Raw genomic sequence first — 15510 nt, forward strand, 5'->3', positions numbered from 1 at the left:
CTCCTCTTGTTTTAATTCTACGGTAGCGTGAGCACACGCCAAAGCAGCAGCCTCCCCTCCCTGTCTGACACCAGCGTACTTATTTACATTGTGGTGAGTTTTATAACCATGCTTTTATACCAAATATGCTAGAAAATACCCCAAAAGTGTCAGTTGTCTGAAATGTCTTGTGCATCTTGGTATTTGCCCCAGGAGAAATGCTTGCAGCAAGCAATGCCTCCCAGGCCAACTCTTTCAGGTGAGGAGGCAACAGAAAAACGACCGCTGGCGCGTCCTGGGGTCTGCGTCATCGGAGCGTTCAACCCTGGGCTTGTCTTACCTAAAACTCTTTGGTCAGTTGTCCCTGCTGCACTCTCTTATTTCTTCTAAAGATTTATTTCAAAGAAAGTGTTTGGACTGTTCTTAGGCCAAAGTCCCCTGTTCAGTTCAGTCCCCTGCTATATATAGCGGTGTGTTCATCTTATACTTGGATTTAAGAATTTTTATATAGCATAGACAATTATCTGCTGCAAACCAGGCAGAGAATAACACCTGGTTTCATGCAGCGCACCAGGCAAATGCCACGCAAGTAACAGCTTTTGGTCACCACTGGTATGGGCTGGGGTTACACCTACTTGCCTGGAGATGAAAAAACATTTCTTTCTGGGCCAAATGCTCATCCCATCTGCGTGGTTGTGGGACTACCTCCTTCCAAACAAGGAGACACAGAGATGGGGCAAAACTCAATCCTAAATCTTACCAGAGCTTTAGTTTTTCTCTCTTTTTCTTCAGTCTCACCCCATTTAATTCAACTCTTGCTTTCCAAATTTGCAATAGCGGGTTATTTTGTATCTGCAGACACAAATCCAAATCCTGATCCCATTAAAGTTAGTGGCAAAACTTCCAATAACTTCAACTGCACCAGGATTTGGCTCACTGTGAAGAAAATGTTGTTCTGAAGGCAATATGTACTGCCACAAGGATTCAGACATTCATAAATCCATCAGGCCAATGAGTATTTCCATCTGCCATCCAGCATTTGGAGCCGGGTGTGTTAACAATATGAGCTAGAGAGTGAAAGTTACCAGCAAATGCATTTCTGCAACCATTTCTCCCGCTTTTATTAATGAGGTTTTTGCATTTACTGGCAGAAGGATGAAGAACAGCTTCCAGAGCACAGTGGTTTACGTGCAGGTTGTTGTCTTGGGACAGGAGCTTGGATGCCAATGTGATGGACACCTTAAAAATGTTGTAGTTAGACCTGTTTTAAAGAGGCCAGGTTGGGTCTCAGGAAAGCTGAGCTCATTTCCCAGCTCTGCCACTGACCTCCTGCGTGTCTCAAGGCAAACCATTTGATCTCACTGTGCCTCGGTCCCTCTGCTATAGCATTTCAAACTCCTACCCTTTGCCTATGCAAAGTTTCAGGCAAGGCTGTAATACACATGATAATAATAATAATAATAATAATAATGGTAATAGCAATAATGACAATCTGGTATATACACTGCATCAAATCTCAGCCACCCGCATCTGGCCAGCTGCATTCTGGCAGGACTCTCACAGCTCAGCAGCACACACAGGAACACTTTAGCTGGGGGAAAAAAACTTTCCCTTTCCCGGTAAGTAATTTTAAGGACTAGACTGGTAGCAAAGCCAGAGTGCAACCTGGAGGCAATTTCGCTGGCGTTCTGAAATGAGTTTTATTTAAGTCCATAAATGTTTTTGAAAAGTCTGTTTTAACAGAAGCCAGAGTGCCCTGGGGTGACTCTCTTTAAAGTGCTTTGTTTTGTTAATAATGATTTGTAAACGCCGTCTGTCGGAAGTGTCGCTGCCACTATCTTGGAAAAGTCTCGGCTGGGAAACACAGGTACCTTGTGTTACTTAATGTGCTTCGAGTGTTTTTCCTTGCTGTAACGCCTGTTAATGCCATGAGCCTGTGTGGCCCCAGTGAAATGATGCTCTGCTGAACAGCCGAGGTCTCAGGCTAGATTCGGCCGTCCCCTCCTCCGGTGACATATGGGACGTCACCAGAGGGACCAGGTGGCATTAGCCTGGGCTTTGGGGAGCTGAATATCTTGGGGAACTCACCGGGTCATTTCTGAGTGACTGCAACTCATCACTGGAAGATCCCTGCTGCAACTGCAGCTGGACATGCTGTTGTGTGAATAAAGGACCCATCTCGCCTGCTGGAGAGAGGACTCGATTCATGGCATGAAGAATGTCCTGCTGAGATGAAGAACGTCCTGCTGAGATGGAGAACAGCAGCTGTGGGGATGCCCTGAACAGAGCAAAAAGGCCAAAGCCATCAGTCCAGGAATAAATCGTCAGAAAAAAGGGGAAAAAATCAGTTATTTCAATGTCTATGTTTGTATTTAGTGGGGGTTAAGACCCCTAAGTGCCTTTGGGAAATACTGAGAATTGTACCTGCTGCCGGTATTTCTCCAAGCATGTACTGTGTGAAAACACGATCACTGCTATTTCCCATTAAAATCCCCAAATTTGTTTTCCTTACAAGCACCGTTTCAAGCCTCTGGGTCCTTTTGGAGGACCCAGCCTCATCTTCTAGGGATCCGCGGCGCTATTTCCGCCCCTCAAATCTACTCCAGCAGCTTCGGTTGGGATAAAATTACAACGGCCATCAATCCAACCCTCATACTTCAGAGCACACGCTAATCACTGCAGAGGGGAAGGAAGCAATTTTCTTCACACTTTATTACTGCGCAGCCCCGTACGTTACAGATCTCGGTGCTGCTCTTTGTTTTGCATCCTTGCGGAGCATCCGTCATCATCCGCTGACGGAAAGCCTGACGGAAAACCAGGCTGGACAGACCACCGCGCTGCCCAGACGGGATTTTCTTGACCTAACTGCAACTGCCTGCAGGTTTGGCTAAAGCCAGAAATCCTCCTCTAGTTGGTGGAGAGAGCAGGAGAGGGTCAGGGGATGATTCATCCCATGCTAAGAGAGGTGTCCGAGGCAGCCGAAATAAATCACCCTTCGGAGGCCCCAAGTCTTTGTGTTGGCTGTAGGTAGAGCCCATACGATTCGCCTCTGTGAGATACTTAACTTCTGGACGGCTGGAGCGAAGCGAGGCGTTTCTCGCCTCCCTGGGCCGTGGGCGCTGTATTCCTGCTCCTCTGCAGGATTTCTTCTTCAGATGAATGAAACGCCAGAAGATTTGCTTATGCTTAATAAAAAATTGCCCCGACCACACTGCCTCCTAGCAGGTTGATGGGGGACACTAGCACAATATGGATGTGACACGATAATAATAATAATTGCTATTTTGGAATAAGGGAATAAAACTGCTGAAAGGCTGCAGAAGGGGCCAGCAAGGAGTCCTGTTCCAAAGTGATTGTGCACTGAGCTGAGGTGGAAAAGAGGGGGAAATTTCATTAATTATTGCGCTTAAACCTGAGTGAAATGGCAAATGTTGCTGCTTTTAAAACTTCCCAGCTGTTCTTTCCTTTGTTCTGGTGACTGCCTGGAAGTTTGAGCGGTGATAAAAGCAAGGACTCTTAAAGCAGTTTGCAAAGTTGTAGGAGACTTTAAACAGCTGGTATGATAAAACACCCACATTTCCCCTGACAAATGTAAGCTCCACCGGTAGCTTTTAGAGAAGGCATCCATACCAGAGCCATAAAAGAAATAAAATGGTTAAGTGTAGAGGTGACGTTCTGGGTTTTCCCAGCTCAGTAAAGATATATCTAACCAGCCATTATCACGCAGGTGCACGTATATCATTCAACATCAGACATCAAGGAAAAATAATTGCCTGGAGTGAGAGAGTAAAGTTCAATGAAAGTTTGAAAGTATTACACACCAGCACTCCTGGAAGTATAATCAGGCACCAGAAAAAAATTACTCCCATGCTTTTGTTTGGTTGATGAGTTTGGGTTTTCTGGCTGCATCAAATGAGATCTCATACAAATCTGTCTTCATTAGACTTCTTTTAAAAACAATTGTACATTTCCTGGAAGCTCATTAACAGGGGAGCATTGCCAGGCTCTTATTCATAATGGCCCTGATTCAGCAAAGTACTTAAACATGTGCTCTGGGCCCAATGATTTATAATAGAAGGTATAAAAGTAACCTAAACTTTTTCTAAGTTGTAGAAAATACTAAGCCCAGCTCTCGTGCACATTTTCAGTGAAAATTCTGGTCAGTTCCTCTATCTTTGATCTGATTCATTTTAAATAATAACGTGTTCAATATCTACTATCTATGATTCCATCACTCAGCATATAGTCATGCTGTGCTCAAAAATGTTGGTGAGTCCACCTCTGCATCTGCCGATTCCTCCTCGTGTCTTCTGGAACACTTCAAATTCCCCCCGCAGGCTGGGAGGGCAGCAGCTATTACGTGCTGAGCACAGGGATATCTCTGTCTTTGTCTGGTGTCCTCCTACCCGGTCAAAAATTCAACACAATCACTCGAGCTAATTAACTCTTAGTCTAAATGTCTCCTAGTCTAAATGTCTCCTTCCCCACCAGTAATATAAATTCCTTGCATATTTTTTTTCTCCTGCATTCCCCTGCTGTAAACCCTTGCCTGCGTTGAAGGACCAACTGTTCCCTGTCTCAGACATTGCTTCAAGCTTGCCTCCTAAAATGCATGCATTAGAGGGTCGCTGTAGACCTGGAGGGGTGTTGAGTTAGGTCATTTTGAAGTTCTCCAAGTTATGCGGTATGGTCTGACATCAGGCTGGTTTTGAAGTCCTTTAAGTGTCTTTCCCCTGGTTCGCTGGGTTTTTCTTGGCTCTTCCCAACTGAACTGTAATGGAGATGTTGAAGGTGCTGTAGGATGGCAAAGCTGTTAACATGTGCTGCGGGCCATCCAGCTCTGCTAACTGTCCTGCTGGGACATGCTGAAAGCCTCCAAAGATATTATTGCTTTTGGGTGCCTCTGCTTTTCATCACCTGACTTGACGCACCTCAGCAGGAGGCTGATTTTTTGGGAAGCCGTAACTTCTTGCCTTTGCAAACCGGCTGCCGGGCTGGGCAGCTGCCTGTCATTCTTGCCTGTACTCATTTCTCACCCCCTTTCCACTCTCAGAATCGTGAGGGTGGCTTCTCAGTGTGATGGACTGCGGGACGTGCAGGGATAGCTGTCTCTCTGTCCCAACCCTGAGGCCAGCCAGACCCTGAACGGCAGCAGGACTGCTCCCAGCTCTGGCCAGCACACGTATGGCTGTACGAACATGTAAAACATTGACAAGTTGACCAGGCTCCAAAGGAGAATGCAGGCAAAGATCCTTCATGTAGGTTTTATTTTTTTTTTTTATAGTTTAAATATCTTTTCCTATTGTACTTTCCTCACTAGAATAGATCTGCTGTTCCCTGGTGAACTGTGATCCAGCTTTTGTCCTCCAGTGGAGGACCTTATCCCAACCACCCCCAAGGGACCAGCACCTACTGCTGCTTTGCCCAATTTATTGCTACTTCACTGTTCCTATTACCGCAGGCTGATAGCCCCAACTGCTGTTAAGTCCTTACTACATCCTAGGCGCTGTACAAACATGTAGGCAGAGATTAACATCCCTCTGAAAAGCCTATAACCTAAATAGATTAAATAAATAAGGAGGTGAAATGATTTGCCAGGAGGAAAAGCTGATTTTCAGATTTGCACCTGATGGCGCCTGGTCTCCGTGCCCAGTCATTAATCCCCAGCTGCCCAGGGGAGCACGTGTGTTACCTGCTGGAGGTCCACAGCTGGAAAGCCTTCCAGCTACAGATTTCCTACTGCAATTCTGCAGGAGACAAATCGCTTCTTGCGTGACGCGTGGGACGAAGTCTCATTACAGAAAATGTTTTATGCTGTTGATCTTCCAAAGCATCGTCACTGGCAGCAGGGCACCGGCTTCAGAATGGGTGGATTGTGCTTCCAAAAGCTAATTAAAATCATTAACAGCTCGCTCAGATCAGTTGCCAGAAGCTATCCTTCATGACAGTAACCTCGCATTCCCCCTTGTCTGCTTGGGTACATTTCAGAGTCATTCTGAAGTTTATTATCTACCTTTTTAAAAATAATTCATGGTTATTTTATGGTAAGTAAGGGGAGACATCTTAAAATGATTATGTATACCCAGATAAGCAATAAAAATCACAGAGGTCAAGAAAGAGAGGGCCTGCTTTGAATGTTACAAGTGCTCCATATCTGCTGCTAGGTTCAAGCCCAGAATCTTTGCCAAATCCCCTGAAGTCAGATATCTTTGCGTTCTCTGCCTGTTACAAATGGTAGCCACAACTGCTCAACGGGAAGGGGATGGAAGGATGAAAGGGGAATTCTCAACCAGAAAATGGTCACGAGGCAGTATCACCATTTAGGACTTTTCTTCTTTGCCCCAAGTTTCTAATTCCCTCATCCTCCACCATTCCCAGCTTTGTACCCTTTGGAAATGGATAGAAACGAGAGTTTCATGCAGTATAAGTGTATTTGTGATACAGATAAAAAATTTGACAAGGATTTATACTGCTTACCTGAATACTTGCATTAAGAGTACAGCTGCTCTGAGTCCCGGGACAGAGAAGAGTGGTTCAGTTCGCTGAATATAGGCTGTGACCCTCACTAAATCAAAATAATACTGCTCTCCTCTGGACCCTTACTTGTCCTGTCTGTTTAAAGCATATTATATTTGCCTTTACAGTGTTGTACAGTGGATTCCCCAGGTGCTGACACAAAGCATTTCAAGATTTGTAAGCCACATTACACCTGCAATGTGCTGGGTGACTGCTGCAAGAGGTGCATTAATTTCAGCTACGCTGAGAGCTGCTTGCCACAAGCATTTTGGCAGTGAAATCGAGTGGCTAAAACAAAGGATTTTGGGCTACTGTGGGCAATTCTTTGTGTGGCTGATTGCTTTCATAGACATTGAAATTCATGCTGGAAACATGGTTCTAATCATTAAATTCATTTGGATATTTAATATAGAATGTTGGTTTAGTTCTGTAATAATAAATTCCAGTTTTACTTTTATTCTGTTTGCAGCAATTTAACTCTTACTGGAAGAATCGTTTCTGTTCTGCTTCCCACCCTCTGGTTAGTTCTAGTGCCATCTATTAAATGTATTTATCCACCTATGTAGTTTTGAAAAGCGCAGGATCCCAGTGACTTCTCTGTAAGCATATCAAATTAGTGAATACGAATCTATGAATCCGAAGTGATTAAACTCTGCCTGAAGTTGCTTAATGAAACCCTTGTTGTGCTCTGGCTCTTTAGGTGGGCTGGCTTTTCAGGTCTCATCTAGCTCTGCCAAAATTTCATCGCTCTTATTCTGGTTCTCTTGAGCAAAAAGCGCAGTTCCCATTAATGATGGATATTGGCAACAGCGGTGGTAATAAAGAACTGAGGTCTGCCGGGCGCAGCCCTGGCTGTAGGAGGTTGCCTGCAGCGCCTGGGTGAGCAGCAGAAGCCCCACAGTCCTGCTTTGCCTCCAGCAAAGCCTGGGTGCTGGTGGTACTGCCCTCACTCAGCATCTCAGGGTGCGTTGGTGTCCTTCTTCTGGGCGCCGTGCCACAGCAAGCTGCGTGCAGGACCCCATTTTTGTCTCACCTAGACCTATAAAACTACAGCGTTTGCTGGGTGTGAGCACTGGCCACGCTCGTGACACTTGTTGTGGGATAAAAGCCTTGCCCACAGGCTCCTGACGGAGATTTTGGGGGTCTCCTTTCCCCCGACCCCTACGCAGGAGGCTGTTGGTGAGGCTCACGTGCTCCTGACAGACCTGCTTTACCATGCTGAGGAAGCAATTTCAGTGCCTACAAGAATATTACTCTAGGCCTGAATCCAGTGACCTTTATTCAACTTTTACTCTGTCAGGAAAATAACGACAGAAATTGGAGGAGGGGGAGATTGAAAACCTTTTAAGGGAATGCTTTCCCATACTTGTGCCACCAGGACTGTAACAGTGTACCCCACCACAGGGGCACACGGTAGCCCTTGGCTAGAGGTTCAGCCCTGGCTGGCACGCTGTCCTTGTGCCAAGTGAGGCTGCGATAACTTACAGATGGATATTTTGGTGCTTGAAGTCCCCTTAGGAAGAGGAGAGGTGTCCAAAGCTGGCTGTCTCACCCAAGAGGGAGGCATTCACCCAAGTGAATGTCCTCGATGAAAGGGTTAACCCCCTTTGCTCCTTTTGCCTAGTGTCCACAGCTGTAGATATCTGTCTACTCCTCAGCCCAGCTCTCTTCCAGTTGAAGCTCTGTTCTCCAAGTGCTCCACATGCTCGGCATTATCCCAAGGTACCTGCAAGATGGGGCTCCCCATTGCCCCTCAGCCAACCCAGTCTGTGAGCATCGCTCCTGCACTCGGCTACCGGTGATTCCAGCACAACAACGAGCAGCTCGGGATGGTTTTGCTCGAAAAGGATGATGGAAACTATGTTCTTTATGACTTGTCTCCTGCAGTGAGAATTTTCCATGGTGATGGAAGGTCCTGGTCCTGGTCCTGCCTCTGTTTGAGGGGATGAAACCTCTCTATCCCACCTGGACAGGCTACAGAATAAGACCTTTTTTTTTTTTTTTTTATCTTTTCCCTCTCTGCAGGCAGGACTGCAAGATATTTGAGGACAGGAGGAAAACAGGTAAGAGAAAGCAGGTTTTTTTGCACCCTCAGCTGGGACAGAGGAACCCTAAGGCTCTGCTCCCTGGGCAAATAACCCAGGGGAAATTGCACTCCTTGGATCTAAGGCAGGGACTATCATTTCAGGAGTGTGGTTGGGAGGGCAGGATCCCCTCCTGCCCAGCCGCGGGTCCTGATGCTGCGAGCAGGAGCTGTGCGCTGTCTGGACCGAGGTGTCTAAAACCACGTGCGAGCGCAGACTTCCCCTGCGAAGTTCTCCCCAAAGGCTGCTCGGTGGTCGTTTGGCCGGGATCCCTATCTGCTCCGTCAAATCCAAGGTTTCGAAGGCAATGCTTGAGACTGCCGGATGAAAAGATAACAACTAACAACATTCCCCGGCTTTAACCGAGTTGCTGCTCAGCTGGGATCTGCTCAAATTACTTGACATAGCTGCTTCACCCCGAATGTGCCCCAAAAAACTGAACAAAAGCTTTTGCAAGCCTGATCCCTGCTGTCCACGAAGGCTGTACCTGCAGCACCTGAGCCACACCGCTCAGTGACAGCCACCTCCGCAGCCATCCTGGAGGGAAGCAGCACTCCCATCACATTCATCATTTCATAGTGAATAAATATAGTAGCTCATCTACTGCATCATTCACCTAGTGGCGGGCTCTTTTCAAAAATTTTACAGCTTTTTTTTTTTTTTTTTTTGGTAGTAGGAAGCGTCCTTCGAGTGAACATAAGATCATTTGATGTTACAATAAACCATTCTGCTGGCTCAAATCAAAGATGAGGCACCGAGGTGTTGTAAAAATCTTTGAGTCAACGAAAGACAGCTGGTTGAATCATTTCCCAGATTTTCATATGACTCATAAATTTGTTACATAGTGAGGAAATTCCCTGAAAGCTTCTTGGCAGGCAATACCAGTCTGACCAGTAGCTAAGAAACACATAACCTTCGAGTTATAGAGGGGGAGCGGTACGGGGAGGAAACAAAGAAGACTCTGCCTTTGGGTTTGAGCGTGGGGTCAGTTGAAAATGCATTCCTGCCACCAAAGCCAGAATCCTTCTGCGCAAGAGGCCAGATTTAAGGGACAGCTTCTCGGTTGTAATGCATATGTCCAGAAGAGTCTGCCTCCTCCCTCTCTCTGCTTCCACCTATACACCCAACTGTACTGCGTGCAGAAACATGGGCTGCCAGACTCCACGGGGGACGCGGTGGTGGAGATACCTGCATGTCGGTCGAATGCGTGAAATTAGACCTTGTCGCTGTTAACCAAGAGCGTGACATTCTGTTTCATTTCTTGACAGGCAGCCCAAAGCCCGTCTTATTCAGCCATCTAACTAATGGCAAATTTGTAGATGTTTCCATCACCAAGATCCACATTTCTTTTGGTAGTTAATGGTGAGCACCTTTGAGAGCCTCTGAAGGGAAAAGCCTGTCTACCTTGGGCAGGTAGGTTGGGTACTTGTGTTTTGGGCTGTTGTGGGTACTTGTGTTCCCTGCAAGACTTTCAAAGGCTTTTTTCTTTCACCACTGACTGTATGGGGACAGAAATGGCTCCCTTCAAGGGAACCAGTTAATTAGACACCTATAGTCTTGGCACAGATTGGGGCCTCAGTGATGTGGACCTCAGCTCCCTGACGTAGTCCATGCCAAATTAAGCAGTGTGAATAAATCCCAGTGACCATCTGTGTTAATGAAAGCATCGGGCCAAGGTCTTGCCTGGCACCTCAGAGACCTTCTGAGCCTGGAGTTTTCTCCATTACCGCAGAAAAATGGAGCGCTGGTGTTGCTGGTGCAGACATCTGCGTCTGAATCACTCAGTTATCCCTTCTTCATGGCCAAAGGAAAGGAAGAGCAGGTTCCTCTCATCCCGAGTTATTGAAGCTCCATGTGATCTCTGGTATCGTACAGATAGGCTCACAATCAATTTTTTTCATGTCCCTGTGATACATAAAGAATAAAACAAGGGACACATTGTTGAAAGCTGTGATGTAACATAATTAGTACCTCTATAATAAGACTCTATGATGCAGCTTTTGGTTGTTCTGTTGGGTCTCTAAACTCTGCGCCTAGTTAGCTTTTGAGGAACCACCAAGGCAGCTGCAGGGCTTCGTGAGACAAACTCTTGTACAGCCTGGGTGTAAGTGTGCTTCTGCGCTGGGGATGTGCCTGCCCCAGGCTGCAGCAGAGAAGCCGTGGTGCTTTGGTGTGATGGCAGACAGGTCATCTCCGAGGGGTTCCCCGTCACTGGGACCACCGGAGGGGTCCATAAACCAGCCGCAGCTATTGACCCCAGTGTGTGGGCTGGGTGACGGGAGCGAGACAGTGCCCAGGTTGGTGAGCGTGAAGATGATGAGGGTCACCTCGCAGAGACTTGGGGACCACCAGAGAGACGTGGGCTCCAGTTTGGGAACTGGCCGTTCGGATGTTTTAACTAGTGCTTCAGAAGCTGTGCGACCTGGCAGTTTGCCCCATGGAGTTTGCACGCATTGAATTAATTCATTAGGTAATTCAACAGCCAGGGACAATCGTGTATAAAACTCCCACCGAAGTCCCAGTGCGTGAGCACACACAGGCACACGCACATTTAATGCAACGCTGCTCCCCGCTCCCCAAATCCTCCTGTGTTTAAAAAGGCCAAAGGAAACACAAATGACATTTTGTTTCTTCTCTGGGAAAAACACTTGCAAACTCTGACCAGCAAGAATGGATTGCATTTCAGGGACTTGTTTATTCATCCAAAGCTCAAAAGATTTAAGAGTTTAAATAAAATGTCTGAATGAGGCTCCGTGTATGTGAGCCTCTGAAATGGTCTTTTTAAGAGACAGACGTCTGACGCCTTGGAGGAGCTCCTCAGTGGCAGAGAGGGCTTTAGCTGCTTCAGTCCTGTGCAATTAAAGCTGATCAGGGCTTCAGACCGGTTGACAACATAGAAAACCATGCCCAGTTCAGCCCTCCAAAATGCTTCTCCATGTCACGTATTTGTCACAGCTTTAGCTTCTTCAAATTGCAGCATGAAATATACAGCCAATCACCAGGTTTAGGAGTAAAAATGTTCCTAGGAATTCAGAAAGTTTACCAAACCGTTATTCTGACTGCTTTCCAGATTGAGTCTTTTTTTTTTTTTTTCCCCTCCCTTTCTTTTGGTTGCTTTAATTTAGTAGAGGAAGTGAAGGCAAATAGTTTAATCATAACCATCCCTAGGGGCAATTTAGAATCATTTTCTCATTAGTGCATATAATGTGCAGTATAAGTAATGTTCAATCAGATGGTTGCTACAAAGGCCTGTGCAGACACTGAAATGAAATGCACTCCTATGCTATGAATAAATAGCTGAATGCGAATGATCTTGGGGGTTTGTATCTTGCTTCTTTGCTGGTGGGTGAATAGGATTTTTTTTCTCCCTTTCTTCTCTCTCTCTTTTTTTTGGGAGGGAAGGGAGCGGGAATCAAACTTTCTTCTGCATAGTAAAATCAAGTTATAAAAGTGGAGGGATTCCAAGTCTATTAAGGCTCCAGGGAATTCAATCACAGCCAGCCAAAGGCAGGAAGTATTTGAAGAGGGAGAAGAAAATAAAAACACGAGGGAGCAGGAAATACGTGCTCAATAAAGATGACTTAACTGGAAGACATGTGTCACACATCCTCAAGAAAGGTCCAACAGGAGTACCTGAGGGTATTTTGGGGGAGACAGTAGCTTCAAAGGTTTCTTCAACCTAAGATGCATTTAGCCTATCCCCAATTTCATCATACCACCTTGTGTGGGTCAGGCTTAAAGTCGGATCATGGAAATGACCCCAGTTAAAAAGCAAGCTATGAAGATCCAAGATGGTGGGGCAGGAAGCTCTTGCACCATCTCTCCTGCCAAAGCTGGCACAGCGTGGGATTACAGCCCAGGGTATAGATGGGTAGGTAAGCAAAAGTAAAATGCCTAGTACTTGGATGGCCAGGCAGCTCAATGATTGCCCTATTGCTCCTATCACCTGGGGTGGGCTGCTCGGTGATGGCTACGCCACATAAGTGGGATCTCATGGATCATACTGACCATGATGGGAAGCCCAAAGAGCAATGCCTGTGATTTCGGCACAAGCTGGGAGCTGAGGAAGGTGGATGCTTTCCTTTTCCTAGAAGAAGAAGTCAGTAGGAGTCCTAGGCATCTGCTTTTCTCTGTATTTCTCATGGTGGTACCTGCTGGCTTTGATGGGCCCTGGCTGGGAGAAGGGCAAACTCTGGGATTTCCTGCTTTCCAGCTGGTCCCAGGGTGGTGACTGGGATTGGATGTCGTCGCTTGGATATCAAAGCCTCTGCATAAAAATGTAGTGGCTTCAACTGGCCTGTTATTTATAGGTTGGAAGAGACACCAGTGCTGCTCCCAGCATCCACAGAGATCAAAGGTATGAAATAGGACTCCATAGCAAGGGGTTTTGCAGATCGTTTTTCAGGATCATTCAATGAGGGTTTGAACCTCCCAAGTTTCACTTAATTCTTCATAACTGAATAAAACCAAAAATTCAAAGTGAAACTCAACCCAGAAATCCACGTTCAGCTTGGTTTTGGATGGAAACCAAAGGAAATCATTTAATCCCAACATGGTTTCCACCAGAAGCTCTGTATTGGTCTGGGTTTGGTTGAAACTCAGCTTTTGCTTCCCTTTGCTGAACAGTTCATGTAAACTATGGGATAAGAAGAAACAAATTCAGGAAATACTTGTGTATTTTCCTTTAACGGTTTAAAAATATCTTCTGAATTCTATCAAACACATCAGTTTCATGAAAATCCAGGAAATAGATCAGTCCAAATTCTCTTTAAATTGGAAATAAGATAAATTTGTCACTCTTTATCTTCAACACAAATACAGATATCTCAGCACTGGAAGAACTAGGAATACGTAGCCTGCAAACTTTTCCCATAGGTAGCAAGAAAGGCAACTCCAAAAGAGATCCTTTGTTTTGATAAACAAATATGAAAGGCCTAGACAACGCAAAAACCTAATTTTTCCTCTCACTTTTACAAAGTTTGAAGGAAGGAAAGCATCACGCTGCTACAACAGATTTGCAGGATGTTCTCTGAGATTTTAAAAATTATGGTATTATACTAATGCCCTATTGTGCAAGACTTCGAGCAACTAACGGCAAGTCTAATTATTGTCTTATCTCATGGGTCATTGCAAGGAAAACTCTATTAAATAACAGTGACAGGATAGTTCAGGTAGTATGTTAGTAGTGAGTAGTGGGTATCGAAAATGGATGTTTCTTATTTTAGGACGTGCTTGTATATGAGAGACTCTCATACAACGGCAAGTTTACTAGACAGGCTTGTCTAGCTCATATCCGCTAGACCATGAGAACATGATGCTTCATAGGAAGGGACAAGAAACCATAATTTATGCTTATGAGATGAGCAGTCCTGTGCAGAAGTATTTTGCTAAGCCAACAATTAGGGGTTGCCTGAACTTGCTCCTCTGAGCTCACGGGTGAGTTCGTATCAGTAATCTGGACTCCTACTGTAAATTGGTATTCTCCTTTAGGCAAAAATACTTGTTTCCAGAGTTTTGGGTGTGATTGTTATCCTGTAGGGAGTGCTGGGCATCTGCAAGCTGTGTGCAAGGCAAACTCACACCCCGGCGATATATTATGGAAAGCCTGCTCACTGACTTTTTGGTTGTTTCTCCTCAAATTCCTCACTAATATATTCTCCATTAATAAATCTTTTCATTGCTCAGCCAGCTCTGTAGAAAACAAAAGTACTGTTGAGGGAGTGTTTGATTGCAACATCTTTTTCTGTAGAAATAATTATTAGCCAATAAAGTTGGAAGGAGCTTGGCGGAGTTAGATCTTCCACTGGGATTGGGTGCTTCCTCATTGGATCTTCTTGAAAAGACTCAAATTAATTTTGTCTTTGCCATGATTTGATTAGCTCTTGTTTCACATGTGGTTGAGCTTCAAACCAGAGATTTATATCTGCGCAGTTAACCTGTGTAATAGCACTTGTTGCTCCTTTTGACTTTATTTAATACATTCAGTACAGTACATAAGACTATTTTAAAGACATGTAAAAAAGCAAATATAAAGAAAAGACTTAAAATACTGACTTGCACGCATGGTGTTGTTGTGCTTCTCTCCTTACTTTGACTGTATGCAAGAACACAATGTGATTTGGCCACGCCATTGTCAAAACATACACAGATTAATTACCGCGGCCATTTGTTCTGTTACAAAAAAGATAAAAATGTCATGAGTCATGACAATAGCGAATATTGTGGAGCCAAATTCCGCATCCTGTTTGCCATTTTCTAGCCTCGGCGTAGAAGAAAAGATGTGATTTTGAGAAATGACCTGATGATATCTTCAGTACCTCTGCAGTTCACACAGCTAGGAAAGTCAGCGTCTGACATTATCTTTAATGACATGCAGACGTGGTTCGGGAGGAGGGTGTCCTGCTGCAGGCTGTGGAAATGGAGTGTTGCTGGATGGGGCTGGGAAGGCTTTGTGTACCTCAGTAGATACGCTGCAGGGCAGAGCCATTACCTTAAAACACGTCAGGATTCAGAAGGAAACCCAGTTTTGCTCAAGCAGAGTCCTTCGGCGTGTTCTTGACATTTATTAGCGCCTGGTCATTGAGACTTGACCACATGCTTAGGCACTATGTGGAGAGGACGGCTAGTCTTAGAGTGAGATATAGAGGGTTACATTTCATCCCACCATGTGGGAAAAGTTCCCCCATGCAGAGGACATGAATAAGAGTATTATTTCCCATTTGCTGGTATACCCTTAGTGTTTCTGAGATTTCCCACCCCTGTATTATTAACATGGACAAGGAGATGGACTTCACCTCTGAAGCATTTTCATGGCTTTAATGAACACCTTTGCATGGGCAAGAGGCCACTGTGGTCTCCCAGGGAGTGTTGTCATCATCTTTCATGCAATCTTAGAACTTCAAATCCAGCAGTGATGCTGCCCACCGAAATA

The sequence above is a fragment of the Accipiter gentilis genome, chromosome 16, assembly GCF_929443795.1.
Source record: "Accipiter gentilis chromosome 16, bAccGen1.1, whole genome shotgun sequence".
In the NCBI taxonomy this organism is placed as follows: domain Eukaryota; kingdom Metazoa; phylum Chordata; class Aves; order Accipitriformes; family Accipitridae; genus Astur; species Astur gentilis.